Source organism: Taudactylus pleione, unplaced genomic scaffold (assembly GCF_031769625.1).
Source record: "Taudactylus pleione unplaced genomic scaffold, aTauple2 ptg000387l, whole genome shotgun sequence".
Taxonomy (NCBI): domain Eukaryota; kingdom Metazoa; phylum Chordata; class Amphibia; order Anura; family Myobatrachidae; genus Taudactylus; species Taudactylus pleione.
Window position 1 is genome coordinate 1,538,224 of NW_028284788.1, and position 22,527 is coordinate 1,560,750.

The 22,527-nt window shown below is 47.6% G+C and overlaps 1 protein-coding gene across 1 annotated transcript in view; it reads right to left on the minus strand.

Moving 5' to 3' along the window:
- INAVA (innate immunity activator) overlaps positions 1 to 18,338 on the minus strand; it is a 202,543-nt gene extending 184,205 nt beyond the window's left edge. The window contains exon 1 of the mRNA XM_088445759.1: positions 18,271 to 18,338. The gene's annotated coding sequence lies outside the window, so the exon portion shown is untranslated. The remainder of the gene's footprint in view (positions 1 to 18,270) is intronic.
- Between the last annotated feature and the right edge of the window lie 4,189 nt (positions 18,339 to 22,527).

Below are 22,527 nucleotides of genomic sequence, written 5' to 3' on the forward strand. Positions count from 1 at the left end.
TTTTGGACATAAAAACACTATTGTGAGGTGTGAGGTGTTCAGAATAGACTGGAAATGAGTGGAAATTAAGGTTATTGAGGTTAATAATAGCATAGGAGCAGAAAAACCTACAAATTCTGTGATTTTAGCTGTTTTTATGCTTTTTTTCAAAAAAATACAGATCCAAAACACAAAACCCAGAACCCAAAACACGGAAGGGTGGTTTTGGCAAAACCAATCCAGATCCAAAACACGAAGAAAGATCCAGATCCAAAACCAAAACACAAAACACGAAAAGTGGCCGGTGCACACCCCTAATATATATATATATATGTGTGTGTGTGTGTCTCTCGATCTATCTATCTATCTAATCGTCAGCACTCAGAAAATAATCAGACACACATCAGGTTGTGTAACCAACGTTTCAATGCTTTATATACGCATTTTCTACAGGGTGCTCTATATATATATATATGTGTGTACTAGGCACATATGCTGAAGATGCAGATATACAGGGCCGTAAGCCAAGGAATGCGGCCATAGGTTTCCATATTGGGTGGGTGGGGGGGCCCTGCCTATTTTGTCAGTCCCGGGCCCAACAATTTTTGATGGCAGTCCTGCTCCAGGGGCATGTGTAGAATGAAGCCAAAGGATAATGACTGAGGGGGAGCTGCTGTGCATGCCTGGCTACAGCAGTTCCTCCCATGGGCCATTGCGGAGCCTCCTCACCTCACCACCGTCCGAGTCCAGCTGGCATCCCGGGCCCAGACCCATCCCACTTCTATCAGTGTCACTCAGCAACAGAAAAGGAGGAGGCGGTAAGGGACAAGTAATGTACATGTGTTTTTCATTTTTACTCTGTATGTGTGTGTATATATATATATATATATATATATATATTCTCACAATATACATCTAACATTTACTGACTGATACTGTATACAGTGTACATAATATATAGATAAATTTGATATTATATACATATACTGAATACTGTGTGACAGATAGTAAATGGTAGAAGTACATTGTGGATTGAATGTGTGTATAATTTTAGATATATATATTCGACCTCTCACACTCATCTCCACCTCGCTCTACCAACAATTGTGGGATGGGGGGTGGGGGGGGGGCGCCAGAAATTTTTTGGCAGGGGGGAGCAAAATTTATAGTTACGCCACTGTATACATATATGGGAGTCTCAGTTACTGCACCTGCCATTAAGTGTGACTGAGATCATATATCTAGTGAGGAGCTGACATTTCAGGGACAAGATGTTAGGAATAGCTCTTGCTATGAACTATAGATGTGGCTCTGTCAGTCTCCATTGCTCTAACTTTACAGAAACTCAGGCTAATTCAGCATTGCAAGTAAGTGCAATGCTGAATGCAAATTCCAGATTATCAGGAATCTGCTCGTACACAGGACCTGTTATGCGAATGTGCAGGACAGCCCTTTCTATGCCTCTGCCTGATTGACAGTCAGGTGCGGGGAAGGCCGGCATTCCCCTGCGTAGGCAAATGTAGGGTGGGGGTGTTCCGGTTGCCTGGAAACCCCTCTCCCCAGCCCTCACTATGACCACAATAGAAATAGTAATATAATAGAATATTACTATGCTGCATGTTCTTCAAAGTATCACAAATGAAATAATTAGTACGACCTGTGGATCTTTTAACATATGTCAGCCAGTAATAAATACACTTGTGCATCAACTAGGATATCTAGAAAACATGCACTGTTAGGGGTGCACTGCTGTAGACCATCAATAGGATTAATTATTAATACCATATAATAATACACTATCCAGTGCATAACGAGACCAATATGTACATATATGTCCAGGGGGCTAGGTTCTTCTGCTGCTCCCCCAGACCCCTGGACTTGCTCCCATACTCCGATGGCCCTACTGCTGTATTTAATGGCTTTGTGTGATCACTGATCCTTTATGAGACACAATACACTTTGTATGATGCATATTAATGCTGGATAAATGCTAATTATGCCCTCTTCATGGGCTGGCCACTCTCGTAAAATCAAGCATTTGGAAACCCCCATCTAGAAAGCCTATGTTTGCCACTGACCCGTTATCCGGGAGCGGCAAGGCCATGAGTTGCTTTCACAATCTCCCTGAAATGCTCATTCAAAAGTAGGCAAGTATGAGTTACACTATACCGCATACCTGCAACTATTAGTGACAGTTCCCTCAATACCATCAGCATTAGCCCCTTCAGACAATAATAGGATGGTAGTGACCAAGTTATTATTATTATTATCCTTTATTTATATGGCGACACAAGTGTTTCGCAGCGCCTTACATAGTACATAGAACTAATAAGTGAACAAGAAACAAGTAACTTACAGTACATTACAGTTCAGGCCAAGGACACGATTTATATACATTGCTGCAGTAGCGATTAAAGCACTCACAATAAGCAGCCGGGAGTTGGCAGTCACGTGTTAGGTGCCTTTATGGGGAGTAAAAAGTAGAAGAAAATGTAAAGAGAAGCACATGAGGGAAGAGGTCTCTGCTCGTGAGAGTTTACGTTCTAAAGGGGAGGGGCAGACAGACAGGCGTGACACAGAAGGGGAAGACAGGGAGGAAAGAGCATGAGGTGGGTTAGGATGAGTGCTGGAAGGCCTTGAAGTAGTGGGTCTTGAGAGTCCGTTTGAAGATTTGTAGAGAGGTGGAGAGTCTGATAGGGAGAGGTAGGGAGCAGCACAGGCAAAATCTTGGATGTGGGAGGAAGTATTCAGTTGGCAAGAGAGGCAGCATGCATTTGTTGAGCGAAGTGGACGGGCAGGAGTGTGAGGGGAGAGAAGGTCAGAAATGTATGAGGGAGAGGATTTGGTGAGGGCTTTGTAGGTGAGTGTAAGAACCTTGAATTGGCATCTGAAGGGGAAGGGGAGCCAGTGTAGGGCTTGAAGGAGAGGGGAAGCAGATGTAGAATGTCTGGAGAGGAAGATGAGCTGAGCAGCAGCATTGAGAACCGATTGTAGTGGAGAGAGGTGAGAGACTGAGAGGCCAGCTAGGAGAAGGTTACAGTAGTCCAATCTGGAGATGACCAGTGAGTGGATGAGGGTTTTAGTGGCATCCTGGGTGAGGAAGGGTCTAATCCTGGAGATATTTTTTAGGTGGAAACGGCAGGACTGCGAGAGGTGCTGAATGTGTGGTTTAAAGGAGAGGGAGGAGTCTGGGATAACTCCAAGACAGCGCACTTTGGGGCTAGAGGAGATAGTTGTGCCATCAATAAATAATCAAATTGTGGGAAGTGATGTAGTGGAAGAGGGTGGAAAGATGATCAGCTCAGTCTTAGACATGTTAAGTTTAAGAAAGCGCTGGGACATCCAGCAGAGAGACAGTTGGAGATACGGGTAAGGAGCTCAGGGTAGAGCTCAGGGGTGGAAAGGTAAATTTGAGTATCATCAGCATAGAGATGATATTGGTGGTAAAAGGAGTTTATGAGTTCACCTAAAGAGGACGTATATAGGGAGAAAAGGAGAGGTCCAAGAACAGAACCTTGGGGAACTCCTACTGTAAGTGGAAGTGGGGGGGAAGAGGAGTCATGAGAGGACACAGAGAAGGAACGATCAGAGAGGTAGGTGGAAACCAGGATAGGGCAGTGCCATGTAAACCGAGAGAGTAAAGGATTTGCAAGAGGAGAGGGTGGTCTACAGTGTCAAATGCAGCAGAGAGGTCAAGGAGAATGAGCAGAGAGTAGTGGCCCTTGAATTTGGCAGCAAGGAGATCGTTACTGACTTTCGCGAGGGCAGTTTTAGTGGAGTGGAAAGAACGGAAGCCAGATTGAAATGAGTCAAGGAGGGAGTGGGAGGAAAGAAAGGTGGTAAGGCGGTTGTAGACAATACACTTAAGGAGTTTCGAAGCAAAAGGGAGAAGAGAGTTGGGTCGATAGTTGGAAAGTATGTTAGGATCAAGGGTAGGTTTTTTTAAGAATGGGGGAGACAAGGGCATGTTTGAATGCAGAAGGGACAGTACCAGATGATAGGGAGAGATTAAGGAGGCGAGCAAGATGGGAACAGGCAGAAGGAGACAGGTAGGAGAAGAGACGGGAAGGGATAGGGTCAAGAGGGGAGGTGGAAGGAGGGGACGACCGGATGAGGGCCATGACTTCCTCTCCAGAAACAGGGGAGAAGGATGTCAGAGTTGGTGAGACAGAAGGGGAGGGGTGGTCAGGGAAAGGAGGGGGAGGAGTGCTGAGGGTCTAATGGGATATGATGTCCTCGCGTATGGAGTCAATTTCAGATATAAAGTAGGTGGCAAGTCAAGGGCAGAGAGCGAGGAGGGGAGGCGAGGAAGGGAAGGGCAGAGGAGGGAGTTGAAAGTGGCAAAGAGACGCCGGGGGTTTGAGGACTGGGAGGAGATGAGGTTCTTGAAATATGTTTGTTTGGAGAGAGACAGGGCAGCACTGTAGGAAGAGAGAATAAATTTGAAATAAAGGAAGTCAGCCTTAGAGCGTGATTTTCTCCACTGACGCTTGAACACTTTAGGAATGCCAGGGTTGTGGTGTGGATCTGCAAGGGCAAGTAGTTATTGCCGTTATTAAAGTTATTAAAAACCCGGTTCTGAGAAACAATGGCAATCATAAGTGCTTAAGGAGAACAATATAGTATGTGTATGTAGGTTTTTGTAAAAGTATCTACTCATAAAAAAAATATAGTTTTGGCTGGTATATGAATTAAGTACTGTGAAATATTATTCTGTTGTACCCTAAAAGCTCAAGCCCACTAGCACCTGCAAAATGAATTATTGTTTCCCTTGTGGTTGTGCATTATAACTATAAATGTTTATTGTTGATACTTATGTAATGAGGAAAAAAAAATTATATATATCTATATATATATATGTATATTACTGTATATAATTGAAAATATCAGGCATAGGGGTCTATTCATCCTTACATAATTATCACTTGTGATAAAAATGTTTTAAACTAGTAGTTTAAAAAACTGTTCGGAGGCATTCATCATGCCTCATTAACTAAGGTATCACTTCCGAAAAGCTGCTCTTTTTGTGGAGTCAGCTTTACAGAAAAGTGATACTCTTCTCCCTATGTATGCTGTGTCTCCCTGCAGCCGCCAATCTCTGTGCCCCCCATTAACCCCATTGCCCCCTTCCTGTGTCCACTCTCCTTCCACTGCTGCTGGGCACCGTTCCCCAATGTCCACTCTATCCTCCCCGTGTAGCCTCTCCTTCCCCTACTGCTGTGTCCTGTATCCTTTCCCGGGTGTTCGGTGTGTGTCCCCCGCAACCCCACTCCCCCCTTCCACTCACCTGGCTTCACCTGTCTCCTCTCCCTTCCCAGAGCGGCGCCGTCAGCCTGGACAGGAGGGGGATCGCGAGCAGGTGAGTCGGACAGCGCTGCGGTGCCCCAGAGCTCTCAGCTCTTGGAGTTAAGCACAGCAGGGAGGTATCTGAATAGATCCCTCTGCTGGAAGCAGCATCTGCCGTGTAAATCTTCACAGAAGATTATCGGGGGCTGTACGCCATCTCTGGATGGCATATAGTAACACCATCAAGTTCCGAGAAAAATGCTTAGTAAAAAAAAATTTTTTTCCGGAACTTGATGAATGGTCCTGACACTTAATTTAGGGATGTAGTCAGGAAGCCGGCGGTCGAAATGCCAACCACCAGCTTCCCGACAGTGAATTCCCGGCATGGTACTAATGATAGGCGTCTAAATATCATGCCTATAATTAGTCCCACGCCGAAATCCTGATCCCTGGCATAACGAATGTAGGTAATCCGGGCGTTGGGAGGTGATAGCCGCGCGCTTGGTGGGGTTAGGTTTAGGGACGGGGGTGTTAGCATCAGGCACTACTGGGGGGAGGTTAGGCTTAAGCACTCCCCAGGGAGGGTTAGGTTTAGGGTGCGGGGAGGGGGGTTTAGGTTTAGGCACCCCTGGGGGAAGATTAGGGTTAGGCACCCTTAAGGGAGTGTTAGAGTTAGGGGGGGAGAGAGGGGAGGGTTAGGGATTTTACTTACCTCTGTCGTGATCTTCATGTGCCGGCCTTCCGGCGTCGGTATTTCATCTGCCGGGTTTAGGTCCGGTGGTAATTAATACCTGTTCCCTTAATTTATATAAAAGGTGAAAATGTTAATTTTCACCTGCTTTTGTATAACTTAAGTGATGATGAAAAATATGAGATATGGTAAGAACTTACCCTTGTTATCTCTATTTCTACGAAGTCCATAGGGTTCCACAGGATACCTTGGGGGTATAGGTGTGACGTCAGTCGCAGGGCACCAAAGAGTTAAGCTTTCAGCCTCCCAGGATGCACTAGGTCCCCCTCCTATACCCCGCCCCCGGGCCAAGGCACCTCAGTTAGTTACCAAGCCATAGGCCGGAGGAGGAGAAGGAAGAGAGAGAACAAAGATCTGGACACATACAAGAATCACATTCTCACCAGAGGGAGACAGAAAACCGGTGACCAGAGCAAAGCCCATCTGCAGCACAGGTGCGACAGGGCGGGAGTCCTGTGGAACCCTATGGACTTCGTAGAAATAGAGATAACAAGGGTAAGTTCTTACCATATCTCATATTTTCTACTTCAGGGTCCATAGGGTATCCACAGGATACCTTGGGGATGTCCCAAAGCAGTATCCTTTAAGGGTGGGGACGCTCCTGTGCAGAAAGGAGAATCCGCCACCCGAAGGAAGCATCCTGAGAGGCGAAGGTGTCAAACCTGTAGTACCTCACGAAGGTATGGACAGAAGACCACGTAGCAGCCTTGCAGATCTGAACTGCCGAGGCACCACGTCGAGCTGCCCACGAAGGACCCACAGACCTAGTGGAATGAGCCTTCAGAGAAGGAGGGACCGGTAGGCCTTCATGAAGATAAGCTTCAGAAATAGCCATACGGATCCAGGCTGCCAAAGTTTGCTTTGAAGCAGGCCAACCCTTTTTACGGAAGCCATAGAGGACAAACAAAGCATCCGACTTCCTAAACGAAGAAGTGCGGTCAACATAAGTCCTTAAGGCCCGCACAACATCCAAAGAGGCCTCACCCACGGAAAGACCCGGTGAGTTAAAGGCCGGAACAACTATTTCCTCGTTAACATGAAACTGGGAAACAACTTTGGGAAGAAACTCGGGCCGAGTGCGGAGTACTGCCCTGTTCCCATAAAAAACCAATAAAGGGGGTCTACAAGAAAGAGCCCCTAACTCAGAAACACGTCTGGCCGAAGCAATGGCCAGAAGGAAAACAGTCTTAGCTGTTAGCCATTTAAGATCCACTGAGCCCAGTGGTTCAAACGGCGGTCCTTGGAGAGCCCTCAGGACCACAGCCAAATCCCAAGGCGCCACAGGTGGAACAAAGGGCGGCTGAATGCGGAGAACACCCTGCATAAAGGTGCGCACATCCGGGATTGTAGTAATCCTACGGTGAAACCAGACAGATAGGGCCGAAACCTGTACCTTCAAAGAAGCAAGGCGAAGCCCATGATCTAGTCCCGCTTGCAGGAAGGCGAGAATCCGAGACAGACGAAACTCCCGCGGTGCATAACCTCTCGGTCGACACCACTGGAAGAACGTATGCCACACGCGATGGTATATCCTCGCGGAAGACGGTTTCCGAGCTCGTAACATGGTACGCACCACAGAGCTGGAAAACCCCCGGGACCTCAGCATGGCCGTCTCAACAGCCACGCCGTCAAAGACAGCCGAGTCAGGTCCGGGTGAAGGCAAGGACCCTGAGACAGAAGGTCCGGTCGTAGCGGCAACCGCAGAGGACTGTCCACGGACAGACCCTGAAGGTCTGAGAACCAATGCCGTCTGGGCCACGCGGGAGCTATCAACAGGAGCGTCCCTCCTTCCTGTTTGAATTTCCGGATTACCCGTGGAAGAAGGGAGACCGGAGGGAACAGGTATGCGAACCGGAACGTCCACCGGACGGACAGAGCATCCACCAGAGACGCCCCTTCGTCTCTTGTGCGAGACCCATACACCGGCAACTTGTTGTTGTGCCGGGACGCCATGAGGTCGATTTCTGGAAGACCCCACCTGTCCACCAGTAGTTGAAAAACGTCCGGGTGCAGGGACCATTCCCCCGGATGAACGTCCTGGCGACTTAGAAAGTCCGCCTCCCAATTTAGCACTCCCGGGATGAAGACCGCTGATATGGCCGGAAGATTGCGCTCCGCCCAAACCAGGATCCGAGAGACCTCTACGAGAGCCGCCCGACTGCGAGTTCCTCCTTGCCTGTTTATGTAGGCCACGGTGGTAGCGTTGTCCGACTGAACCTGCACCGGGCGACCCTGGAGAAACCGCTGTGCCTGCTGGAGAGCATTGAAGACCGCACGGAGTTCCAAGATATTTATTGGAAGCTCCGCTTCTGTCGGCGTCCACCTGCCCTGGAACAAGTGTGGACCCGAAACTGCTCCCCAGCCCCGAAGACTGGCGTCCGTTGTCAACAGGACCCAATTTGGAACCCAAAACGGACGTCCCTTGTTGAGGTGGGTCGTCTGTAACCACCACGCAAGGGACAGGCGAACCTCCTGGGTGAGCACAATCGTCTGGGACTTCAGAGACTGAGTCAGCCCGTTCCACTTGGACAGGATCAGGTGCTGCAGAGGTCTGGAGTGAAACTGGGCGTATTCCACCATGTCGAACACCGACACCATGGAGCCCAGTAACCTCATCGCCGAGTGTAAGGACACCCGGCGGCTGTGCAGGCAACTGCGCACCCTTGACTGTAAAGCAGAGATCTTGTCCTCCGTCACGAAGATCCTTTGCTGTCCCGAGTCCAATAAGGCTCCAAGATGCAGAATCCTCCGAGACGGGATTAGAGTGGACTTCTGCCAGTTGATTAGCCAGCCGTGCCGTTGCAGCAGTGCAATGGTCAGGTCCAAGTGGCGTAACAGGAGCTCTGGAGATCCTGCCACCAATAACAGGTCGTCCAAATACGGTAACATGCGGACTCCCTGCAGCCGCAGAGAAGCCGCCATGACCGCCATCACCTTGGTGAAAACACGTGGTGCTGTTGCCAGGCCAAAAGGTAACGCCCGAAACTGGAAGTGGTCGCTGCGGATTGCAAACCTGAGGAACTGTTGATGGCGCAAAAGAATAGGGACATGCAGGTAGCGTCCTGTATGTCCAATGACACCAAGTAGTCCCCAGGTTCCAGCGCCAGAATGATGGACCGTAGGGTCTCCATCCGAAACTTTGGGACCCGCAAAGACTTGTTGAGTGCTTTGAGGTTGAGAATCGGACGATATGACCCATTGGGTTTCTGTACCAAAAATAGATTTGAATAGAAACCCTGGCCCCTCTGGGAGAATGGAACAGGCACTATAACTCCAGCCTGGAGCATAGTGTGCAATACCTTCCGCAGCTCCGTAGCCTTGTTCCGGTCTGATGGGAGACCCGTGGTGAAGAAGCGAGCCGGGGGTCTGTGCCGGAAGGAGAGGGCGTATCCGTGGGAAACCACCTCCAGAACCCAAGTGTCTGTCGTAGTGGTCGACCAACACTGGGCGAACTGTAGCAGGCGGCCTCCCACCCTGGGATCCCCCAAAGGGAGGCCCGGACCGTCAGGCCGCAGGCTTGTCATCTGGCTTGGGGGCCGGACGTCTGGTACTCCATGCCTGCTGCCGGGGCTTGACCGATTTCTTAGGGCCAGCCTGTCGAGGAAACGACTGTGGTTTGGGCCTGCCCTGGGCCCTAGATGACCGAAAGGACGATGGTCCCGAACCAGAAGGAGCAGCGGCCGACGGGAGACAAGCAGATTTGGCTGCCGCCAGCGTGGCCACAATCTTATCCAGATCCGGACCGAAGAGAACTTCTCCGGTAAACGGCAACGCTTCCAGACCTTTCTTGGAATCTGCGTCCGCCTTCCAGGATCGCAGCCACAAGGTGCGACGAGCAGCTGCCGCTGCTGAAGAAATTCTAGACACCAGAGTACTAATGTCTAGAGCCGCCTCGTTGATGTAGGTGGCCGAATCACGGAGATTGCCAATCAACTCCGCCTGTTCGGCCGGACAGTCGGATTCAAAAGAAGCCTCTAATGAATCCGCCCAGCGCTCCATCGCTCTGGCAACCCAGCAAATGGCCATAGCCGGCCGTGCTGCCCCCCCTGCAAGGGAATAAGCGGACTTCAGGCAGATTTCTACCTTGCGGTCCGTAGCATCCTTAAGGGAGGACATGGATGGCATCGGCAATGTGGCACTACGGACAAGACGGGTCACGTGAGAATCCACCTGTGGAGGGGATTCCCACTTAGCAAAATAATTATCTGCGAACGGATAAGCCACCGCCAGGCGTCTCTGCGGCTGGTATCTTTTGCCAGGTTGTTTCCACGCCTCCTCTAAATGGTCCACCAACTGACCCGAAAGAGGAAAGACTGTGGCATCGCCCTTCACATCTTTGAAAAAGGCATACTTAGATTTAGCCGCTGGGGGAACTTCGTCCTCAATCACCAAGGCTGTGCGGACCGCCCGAATAAGTCCAGGAATATATACTTTGGACTTAGCATCAGCATCCTTAGTATGGAGAGGTTCCTGATCGTAAGGATCCAGAATCTCCCCATCATCAGACGTCCCTTCGTCATCCTCATAAGGAGCGGACAGAGACGCCACCGGCCTTTTATGAGGCCGCATCACAGACTCCCCTTGCAACACATCCGACAAGTGCTGTACAGAACTCGTCAGGGAGTTAACCCACGCTGGCTCCTGAGAACCCGGGAGCGGGGAAATAGGGAGACTGTGGGGTACCACCAATTGTCGTGGGAACCCCTGCACGGGTGACGACACCACAGACTGCTGGGACAAACCCATCGGAGTAAACGCGGGCTGCGGAGCTAACTGGCCCACTAAAGCTGTTAACGCCTGAGCGAAACAAGCCCAGGGCGGCTCCTGTACCGGTGCTGTAACCGTAATAGGCCGCGCCATGGACAAACACTGCCGGCAAAGGCCCTCCGCGCTACCCTCCCCCTCCGCTAACGGTACTTTGCACGTGGTACACTGTAGCCGGAGGGGAAAATCACTTTCAGACATGATGGCACCACGTATGTGACCTCTCTCACCAATTAAGTATTAAATAGGCGAGAGACCACCCTGCAGCACCGCACCGCAAGGGCTTTAGCAGAAGAACAGGGACAGTAATAAAGCTGACAGTTTAGAGAAGAAAAGTTACAGGCAGCGCTAGCACAGTCACATACAATGCAGAGAAATAACAATTCCTGCACTAACAGCGCTGATTACTCAACTACACAGACACAGGGCCTGGTAGGACACAGCGCTGCATACACAGACCTGAGCCACAGCGGAGGAGAGGTATGCGGGGGGACCCAGACCACGATGCTTCCGTCCAGCGCTTCCAGCAGCGTTCACCATGCGTTCTGGAGAAGATGGCCACCGAGGAGCAGAGAGGAGGCTGGCCTGGGGGAGGAGCGCTGCCACAGGACCAGTCGGCAGCATGCAGAGAGGGCTGTGTGCAGCGGGGGAGGCGCCGGCTGTGAGACAGGGAAGGCGCGCTCCCCTGGCATGCATTTAACCCCTGGGATGCCGCAGCGCTACCGCTCTGCTGCGGTCCACTGTCCCAGGGGGTAGTGGAAGCGCAGGTTGGTCGCCTGGCTCCACGCTGCAGCCAGTCCCCAGGGAGCCCCCTGCCTGGGGACTTAGGACCATGTGATCAGCGGGGACCCACCGCGGGACCCCGCTGCTTACCTCTGTCCCCCTTGAATCCGGCCATGGTCCGGAGCATCTGGGGTCACCGCTAGCTGTGACCCCAGACGCCCACCAGCATCCCCGGATCAGTACCGGCATTCTGGTACCGGCGGGTTGTAGGGAAGACAGCATGGACGTCAGGACTGACTGTCCATGCTGTTCATCCAGATGTGCAGCCACAGCTGCATGAAGAAAAAGCTTCAGGGGCTCTTCTAGCCCCCACTCCAACAGGTGCACCCGACTCCGGCCGGGCACCAAACTAAACTGGGGTGCCTTGGCCCGGGGGCGGGGTATAGGAGGGGGACCTAGTGCATCCTGGGAGGCTGAAAGCTTAACTCTTTGGTGCCCTGCGACTGACGTCACACCTATACCCCCAAGGTATCCTGTGGATACCCTATGGACCCTGAAGTAGAAAGACCCCATATTTCCTTGTGTTTGGAGTAATCCTACTCTGGCCTACTGAGACCACAAAGAGAACCAAAGCAGTGCATGAGGATCCGTTCAAGGTATGAGAACAACACATACATGCCTACTCTCCGGGGGGCCCCTGCACCCCCGGAAGAGTAGGCATATCTCCCACATCTGGCCCACTTCCTAGTGAAGTAGGCAGGATGGGGAGAATTTAGGACAAATTTGTGGGTCCGTATACAGGGGTAGGAGCTAAATTACGCGAATCGCGTCATTTAGCCCGGCCCCTCCTCACAGACCCACGAATCGTGGGCTTTCCAGCAAAGGGGGTGGGGCCTAATGACAGCTGAAGCCTGGCCCCACCCCCAAAGCCGAGAAGACCAGGCTGTTCCCGGAAAACATTAATGAAAAGTCGGAAAGTATGGAATAACATAACACATTCTTACACCATCGTACGTGGTATCACATATCCCTGCTATGTACTAAGGGAAACTGAAGATGGTGTAAACTAATGGGGTCAAACTCAGAACAGCTTAGCTTTTCAGAGTTTGGTACATAGGGCTCAGATCATAGTCCCATTGATAGTACCAATTCATAAAATGATGCAGAAACTGCAGTTTCTACATAATTTTGTGAAAAAAGCTTGATAAATAGGCATCTTAATTTTGATAGAATATTTTAGCACAGGCAGCTTGTAGTCAGTTACACCAAACACTCGATTTCTATATTAGTTTATCTTAATGTAGATGCTTATAAGTGCTGTATATGCAGTAATGGGAGTGGCATTTTTGTTTCCTGTGACTCTTTAACCCTCCTTATCTACAAATAGCTGCTATTTATTTGAGTTATGGCATGCAGTTACCATGGAGATAGACAGGTGGAAGTAACAGTCTATGTCTCACTGCCTTTAAAGTTGGGTACACACCAGGGGTGGATTGGGCCACCTGGAAACAAGAAAGTTCCTGCTGGGCCGGTTCCATCTTCCCCTCTGCAGGGCCAGCTTACACTAACTGCCAGGCCAGCGGCCATGCTTCCGGGATTTACATTCCACTGTGGAACACAAACTGGAGGCTGTCATCCTTCCCTCCTGTCTCTCAGGACCATTGCCCGGCCAGCGGCCTCCCGGAACTGTACCCATTGGTGAGTGGCGGTAGCGGGGACTCAGCGTCTCAGCAGTGGTGAGCTGTATACCAGGGAACAGTGGAAGCTGGCCACTGGAAAAGTAGAGTATAATTCTGAGGAGGCTGCAGTAGAAACAGAGAACCAGAGAGCAGTGGAAGCTAGTCACTGGCCTGGGGTGGAGTAAGATCCGTGGATGTCTGCAATGTTAGCTGAGAGCAAGGGGATTATAGAATATAGTAATGGACTGAAGGTAGAGCAAAGTTTTTTTTAATTTTTAGTATTTTTACACAACAAAATCATGTTATAAAAAGAGTATAACGGCCGCATTGAACCACCGGGACCAGTGGCGTAACTAAGGGGGGTCGGGCAGGGTGCGTGCCCTGGGCGCCGTGGTACCAGCGGCGGGGGGGGGCGCCGCCGGCCACGGTCCGGCCCGCCCTAGTTAGAAACCAGTGTAGCGCCGACCGCAGTGATTGCGGTCAGCGCTACACATTTACACAGGACCGGCGCTAGGCTTCCAGCGCCGGTCCTGTGCTGCACAGCTGAGCCCGTTCCCTCCCCCTGAGCACTTGCCCAATAGCGCTAGGAGGTGGGCTCAGGCTGTGCATAACACACGCATCGCCGCCAGCGGTGGCAGCGATGCGTGTGTTAAACAGCAGCCAATGAGAGTCAGATAGACTGCTGCAGCACCCACTGCAAGAGCCGGGCTTCCGTCCGGCTCCTGCAGTGGGTAATGGGACAGACGTCATGACATCATGATGTCTCTCCCATAATGCTGAGCGCGCCAGCCCAGGAGGACTGGTGGGCGGCGGCGGGAGCGGTGTCGCGGACCGAAGCAGCAGCAGCGTGGATTCAGGTAAGTATATTTTTATATATATTTTTTTTTTAAACCTGTCTGCACTACTGGGGGCACAACAGGGGAGGGGGGTGGCTACTACTGGGGGGACCTCTACTGGGGGTGGGGGCACAATAGGGGAGGGGTGGCTACTACTGGGGGCACCATTATTGGGAGGACCTCTACTGGGGGGGGGCTACTACTGGGGGCACTTAATCGGGAACTACTACTTGGGGGGGGGGAACTACCACTGGGGGCATTATAAAAGGGGCCTACTACTAGAGGCACTGCACTGGGGGGACCACTACTGGGGGCAATAATAGGAAGGGCCACTACAGGGGGCACTGGATAGGGGGGATCACTACTGGGTGCCTGCATAAGGGGGACCACTACTGGGAAAACTGCATGGGGGGGACTACTACTGGGGGCACTATATAAAGGGCATTGCATAAGGGGATACCGCTACTGGGCGCACTGCATTGTGGGGACTGCTACTGGGGGCACTGCATAAGGGGGAACACTACATGGGGCACTGCATTTGGGGGGGCACTACTGGGGGTACTGAGTAAGGGGAACTAATTGGGGGTTGTATAAGGGAGACCACTACTGGGGATACTGTATAAGGGGCACTACTATGGGCCTGCATAAGAGGGACCACAACTGCATACTGGGGGTACTGTATAAGGGGTACTACTGGGGTTAAGGTGCATATGGATAGGAATGTTCAGCGCAAAAATAAATGGGGTGTGTCATGTTGACACGCCCCATTTTTAAGTGACCACGCCCATTTTTTTTGCACATCGGGGGGGGTTTCCCTTTTCAAATTTGCCCTGGGCTCCAAATACCCTAGTTACGCCACTGACTGGGACAGCTGGAAAGTTCCCGCTGGGACAGTCCCATCCTCCTGGCAGCAGTACTCCAGGGATATGTGTCCCAGTGTGGAATGCCAACCAGTAGCTGTCACCCTTTCTCCCTACCTCACAGGACCATTGGCCAGCCTGCAGCATCTCTGCGCGTCTCAGCCTCGGAGAGATAAAAGGCAGCAGTCCCGGTGCAGCAACAGCAGCAGCTCACACTCAATTATGGGAGTAGAGATCGAGATCATCACTCCGGGAGACAGTATTGTACCCTCATGCTGCACTATACGACTCTATTGAGCATCACTGCCTGTCCATGGAGTCTAACAATGGGAGACAGAGCCCATCACCTCACCATTATTCTCTCCTATTTATATATACATAGTTGGGAAATTTCCAATTTATTTTATCAATCTCATTTGTTCATGCAATATTTGAACTTATTTTTATTTTTTTTCCTGTACGGGGCCAATCTGTTTATCTTTTCCCATCAGGGCCAATGTGTTTTTGTTTTCTGTAGGGGCCAATGTGTTTTTTTTAAATTTCCCTGTGAGAGCCAATGTGTTTTATTATCTTCATGTGGGGGCCAATGTGTTTTATTGTGTCCTGTGAGGGCCAATGTGTTTTTATTGTTTCCTGTGAGGGCCAATGCGTTTTTATTGTTTCCTGTGAGGGCCAATGTGTTTTACTGTTTTCCTGTGAAGGCCAGTGTGTTTTTGTTTTGTTTTTCCTGTAGGGGCCAACAAGGTTTTTTTTTTTTTTTTGTGAGGACCAATGTGTTTTATTGCTTTCCTGCAGTGGCCAATCTATTTTCATTTTTTCTTGTGCAATGTTTTTCATCTACACATGTGTCTCGGTTGCACCACACATGCAACCGGTTGTGTTTGTACAGAGTCGCAGTACAGATTCAGATGCATTCACAAAGACATGTATTAGAAATGTGTCGGAGAGTTACAAGGGGTTGGCTAATCAGATGCAGATGTAGCGTAGTATAGGCATATTATTGGAGCAACACGGGCTGAAAGTGGATGTGTACAGGGATGTTGAAGGCCATACACAGACGGATGATCTGCACTTAGCATAGGGCTAGTGCAAGTTTCAATGGTGCGATCGATGGTGGCGTCTAAAGACGCACAAAGGAAGATTACAGTGTCTTTAGACAATGAAAGTGGGCGTCTCAGTCCTTGCACATTCAGATGCACATATGTACACCAGGGAAGGGAATTGTAGTGGCATTAGTATAAAGTCATAGACACAGCTGCAGAAAAAGACACAAGGAAGGCCGCGACTGCCTCTGACTCAGAAACAGGCCCCTTAACAAACCCCACTGCATCAACAGACCCCACCTCCATTAGAGCTGCTTCTAGAAATTTCCTGGGCTGGTTTTTCATCCCAATACGCCCCTGGTACACACTGAATGATTTATTGTCTGTTCCATTGAACGGACAATATATCTGTAGTGCATCAGCGGGTGTGTACAGACGATATGTCTGTGAATGACGTTGTTAATAGACATATCGCATCTGTCCTGCAGCACTGCCGATGCCGATATACCTTGCTGATACAGCACATCTGGCTGTATGTAAGCGACCTGCCGACTGGCGATAACTGACATCTCAACTGGGCGGGCAAATTTATTTGCCCGTCCAATTGTGATGGCAGCGCAGACACATTGGCTGAATGACTGGCATGTGCGTATGCACTTACAATAGTTAGATAGATCGGCCAAGTGTGTAACCAGCTTAAGACTGCACACAAGCAAGTTTATTTAACAAAACATTCCACCACAACTATACCCTTATCTTCATTCTAATACTGTATATATATATATATATTTATATATATATATATATATATATATGTATATAAATATAAAACTAAATTTGGGTGACATTTTCACTTCTTATATTCTATAATGTCTTTCAGTAGCCCATAAATTAGTGGTCTTTTTGGGTGTGGATTGAAAGATCGACTTGAGATAGACAGTCAATAGGTCGACACCAGATGGTCGACAGGGTCAATGGTCGACTGTTAAATGGTCGACATGGATTTAGGTCGGCAGGATTAAATGGTTGACATGATCAGAAACTTTCGATATATTAGTTTTGTTATTTTAACCTTAACCCTCCCCCTGGTGCCTATCTCTAACCCTTCTGCAGCTTAACTCTAACCCTCCACCAAGTGCCTAACCCTAACCTCCATCCTAACCCTAATGGTACATACACACGGTACGATCAGTCAGCGATAACGATATCGCAGACTGATCTCCCTGCACCTTCCTGGTGTGCTGGATGATCGATAGCGTTAATCCAGCACACCACCGACAGGTCAGCGTCCCACGATCAACGATCGCAGGTCCCTATGTATGACCAGGTTGGCCTGCATGCACGGCCGATGGACGATATCGTTATCGTCCATATGTGCCTGCGCATCGCTGGTCGTTTGTGGGTTGAAAGGCACCAAAAAATGAACGATCTGAATGATAACGATATGATCGATATCGTTATCGTTGATATCGTGCATGTTTATCGTACGGTGTGTAACACTTTTTCATGGAATATCATGAAAAACAACATGTCAACATTGTGTCAACCTTTTGACGCTGTTAACCTAAATTCATGTTGACCTTTTAACTGTCTCCCATTTAACCATTGACCATGTTGACCATTTGCATGTCGACTTTTTGACTGTCTATCCATGTACCGTCTATCTTCCATCCAAATACCAAGTGTTCCACCTTCCTCTTCACTAACCATCTGAAGTTTCTCATTTTAGCTTTTCATTTCAAACAATGGTGTTCTCTTAATATAATTATTATTATTGTAAGTGTGGCTATCAGTGTGTATAAAGGGTGGAACCGTGTTTATATTCAGATCTGATAGTAGGTCACACACCTTCTGCGGGCCGTCAGTACTAGTCAGGCTAGTCTTTCCAGAGAGTGGGTGTGGAAACAGTTGCAAGTGTCGGGAGAAGTAATATACAATACATACATTCACATCATCTGATTGACTGTGTTCCACATTTCTAGAAAATAATCCCCAAGCGTTTACACTGGGAAGTTTTTAACCTGATTTCCTGTACCACAACAACCACGTTCGAGATCGTCTGCATTATAGCTATACAGATTGACAAATAGGAATATATGTTTTTATTTTCTTATCTTACCCGATCAAATAAATAGTTCATAAAATAAATAGCGTCTAGCCCATGCAGACTGATGATTTTCTCATGTATTAAATATACATTTATTATTATTGCAATATTTCCTGGTTTCGAATGAATCAGTAAATGCACATCAACCTCTGTACTTGGACTATTAGTTGTAAAGCACAGTTTCAGATCACCAATATTAATGACCTTTTGTGAAAATACATTTTAATCCAAACAGTGCTTACCTTAAAATCCCCTTTTTCGCAGCAACAATGTGACCTTGCTCTGTAGATTTGGGACATCTGTCTTTGCGGGACCCCCCTCCGTGCAGAGGGTTGGGACAGTTTAACAATAGGATTCCTTCATCCCACTAATTAACCCCTTCTCACCTTTCGTTTTGTAAACTACAGTATTCCAGGTGTAGTATCATTTGTTACACGAGTTAACTGTTCAATTGGATATGGTGGGAGATAGAGTGCTATCAGAAATGCTCCCGAAGGTCTAAAATTAAATGAATCAAAAGAAGAATAAAATAAATAGACCCCGTGGCTGCAAGCAAGGGCATTTTCTTTTTGAATTCGGAATTGCATTGTGTACGGTGGACAGCACAGGACAGCAGCATTTGCTATACAGTTATAGCACAATTTAAAAAGGAACATTCAATGGTTTTCCTTCCTTGTCCTGACTCCTGCATTTTACATAATTGCCTTTGGAATGCAGAGGTGTTGTTTGATGAATTAGTTTTCATCAAAAGCACACTAGGATGTGAGGGAAGTGGGGGCTGGAAGTTGGTAACTAGTGCCCCTCCCCTACTGTCAACATGACACCCAGCTGGAATGAACAGATTGTGAAGAGACAGACAACTGTGTGGTACATAGAACAGGATCTGGGAGGACAAAAATGTATTTTAATTGTTCACTAATGAAAATACACATTGAAATCTGGAGATTTACAATTATGAAATAGTGCCTTGCTTCCATTATTTTAGGACGTCAGAACAGCTATGGTTAGGAAGTATACAGAGAATTTTGGGGGAAATTTATCAAGCCTGTTTTTCATAAAATTATGCAGAATCTATGGTTACTGCATAATTGTATTTATTCTGTGCAGTGTTAGAAATTGAGGACTCTTTCGAAAATGTGAGACTCCTCTGATTTGCCTGTGATGTAACTCGCAGGAACAGCGGTTTATGTTAATTTTCGTACATATAGGGAATAGTTTAATTGAAAAAGATAAATTACTTCTTTGCTGCTAATGAGCAAAGACACAGTTATATATATAAAAAAAGCAATTGTTTCATTGACTCTAAAGGTGCCTATCCACTACGCGACTTGAAAGTCTGAACGTCTAGCATTCAGACCTTCAGATTGCCGAGGTGCGGTGCCCACACTGAACGGCTTTCACTGAATGTCATTCAGTGCAGGAGCCCAACCTCTTATCCTGAACATGCCAAACCTGACGTCCGTTGTCTGGTTGACAGGCATGTTCAGTAGACAGTCGGGGTCGGCAAGGACCCAGCGTGCACGCGCATCTCTGGTCCTTGCCGGCTATCCATTATCTGATTTTGTGAACAATGCGACCAAAACCTCCTGGTTTTGGTTGGATTGTTCACAAAGTCTGGTAATGGATAGGCCCCTTAAAATGGAAAAAATAATAGCCTTCAATAAAAAATAATGCATTAATTAATCAGTCCTAACCCTAACAGGGACAGTGCATACAGAAGTACTTAATGGGGTGCTGCATCGGGTTGGTGGTCCAGTACCAGATAAAATTATTTTCAGTCAGTGTGATAGGCAAAACCAGTGCTAATGACTGCCAATCAAAAATCATGTGGACAAAAAGAAGAGCAGCCCTGTCAACCACCACATAACTGAACCTGAAGGCCCCTACGCACTACATAATATTTTTAACGATTTGGGCTATTCCGACACATCGGAATGACAAATGGTAAAAAATGTGTAGTGAGGGGTCATCAGCCTGATCACCTGATCTTTTGTACATGCAGTAAGATCAGGCGATTCAGCTATCAATCCCATTCAGCACTATGTGAGGGGGGGTGCATGTAGGGCACCAGATCACCCAGTGTGTATGGACCGCCCGATATGTCAGCCAATCAGCGCTAGGATCATTGGCAACATCGCTGGGTACACAATCGTTTAGTGTGTACCCAGGTGACATATAAGCACAAGTCACTTCATTTCATTTTTGCTGAATTTCTCAATAAGAAACTTTTGGCCCAGGGGTGCCGTGAAAGAAATGCTGATACTCTAGGCTGCCGTGAGTCAGTTTGGGAACCACTGGTATATATCAAGTACCTCTGTATGCCATGTCCCTGTTTAACGTGCACCCTTTTGTGAAGTAAGTTATTATTTCATTAGTTATTTGTTTATTTGTAAATTTGAGTAATTCAGAATTACTCGTTGGGGATAAGTGTTAGTTATTGACGTCAGTGGCTCCCCATGATGACACCCAGTGTGGGGAGGGTTGTAGTGCACACAGCTTGGGCAAAAAGGTGTATGGGCAGTGGGCGTGGCTTTGTGGCCCACACCCCTGGTTTTAGTCACTCCAGGGTTCCTGGAGGTACGGACTGCACCCAGGGACCAGTCAGCATGCAGTGTCGGCTCACTTACTGTGTGAGGATTCAGGAGCCAAGTGCTGCACGTAATGCTACAGTGCAGCACCCAACTCCTGTCACTGAGGAGGAGTTGGCATTTGGGTTTGCAAAGTCACAAAACCAGTTGCAAAACTGACCAAACAACCAGAGGCGGATATGGAATTTAAAATGGCCCTGGAAAAAAGTCTGAAAGTGGCCCTATATGCGCGTGCCAGAAAGGGGGGTATGGCCTTGTGGAAAGGGGTGTGGTCTCATGTGAAATGCCATGCCCCAAGCCACTTCCCCCATTTTTATCATGTTGGGGGCATACCCACAGTCCCTCTCTCTAGTGAATAAGCACAGCAAGTGTGTGAATGAGCATTTTATTAGCTATATGATTTATCTGTGTCAGTTCTGTATAATAGCTATGGCTATAATACAATGAGCTCAGATGACCCTCATGGCTTTCTCTTCTTAAAGCAAATATATTATGTAATTACTATCGAAACCGGATGGTTGGCTGAGACCTAAATTGTAAAAATAATATCTGCAAACTTAGAAATAGGTATGTGCGCTCCAATAACCAGTACTATAGGTATCAATGGGCAGTACTATAGGTATCAATGGGAGCAGCTTACTGACAAGGTCACCACTCAACCTTTAAGATATACAGAATAAAAACAAACAAATATGTAGAGATGTTTGTGTCTGCGAGCGCTCAATGAGATAAAGTGTTTTGTCTTTGTATATATGTGCGTATATATACATATGACAGTAAACCCTCTGCTGTATGAAATGAGAGGATATCTATGCCAAATACAATAAACAATATAATCACAATTCTACAGCTGTATAAATGTACATAGATGAAAATTACGTGCATAAATGCTATTGAAAATTATGATCCTAACAAAAAAAAATGGTGGATCAATGCAAATTGATTTGGACAGTTTAAAAACACAGTAAATGGGTATAATAAGTACTTTAATCCTATATATATAAATTTGGTAAGTAGGTGTTGATAACAATAGAATTGCGGACACAGCGTTACAGAATAAAGAAATAAATTAATTTAAAATTGCGCTGATCTTGACAGCTGCCAATGAATCAACAAATGAAGAACCTTCACACCTTTCTTTCCTAATTGATCAAAAATATATAAATAGTGATTCAGAAAGGCGCTTGTCACATTAATGCATCTGAGTTTGACACTACACTCCTGTTTATACAGAATTTCAAATGGTGTTTTACAATGACATACAATATATCGATATATTAAAAATACAAAAAGAGAGAAAAGGCTCTTACTCTATAAGTATTCAGCCTATCTTTGTCCCTTTTAGTTATGACTATCTTCTTTTGGTGATTGTCCAATCATAGAGTCTTCCCCACTTTTTGTTTCTCAGAAATGAAAAAAACAGAGAAAACAAACATAGTGCAATATTGTCTCATAAAAAATGTATAAATTTATTTGCACATTGAACTCACATTTAAAATGTAAAATATAGGCATATAACACCATATAGATATATTGGGGATATGCACACGATCAATTACCCTCCTGGATGGTATAGGTAAAGGGGGTGTTCAGAGTTCCGGAATTCCGTTCTCCTCCTTAACCCACAGTCAGGATAAAATTGCGCAGTTCCGTCTTAGTCCTTGTGTCACTGGCTTACCGCATTTCGGATCATGAGTCCTTAATCAGAAGCCTGGTGAAACACTATCCAAGATCATATATTTATACCCCTAACAATCAAGAATTGTCCAGTCACTGTGTCCCGTTTTTCCCACCAAAAATCCCCATTCATTTAATGGTAGATGATGTCATCAAACCTCAACATCTCTGCAAATCATCTTATTACACAATAATGTTAATGCAGCCATATCAGGAGATGACCAACCATTAATT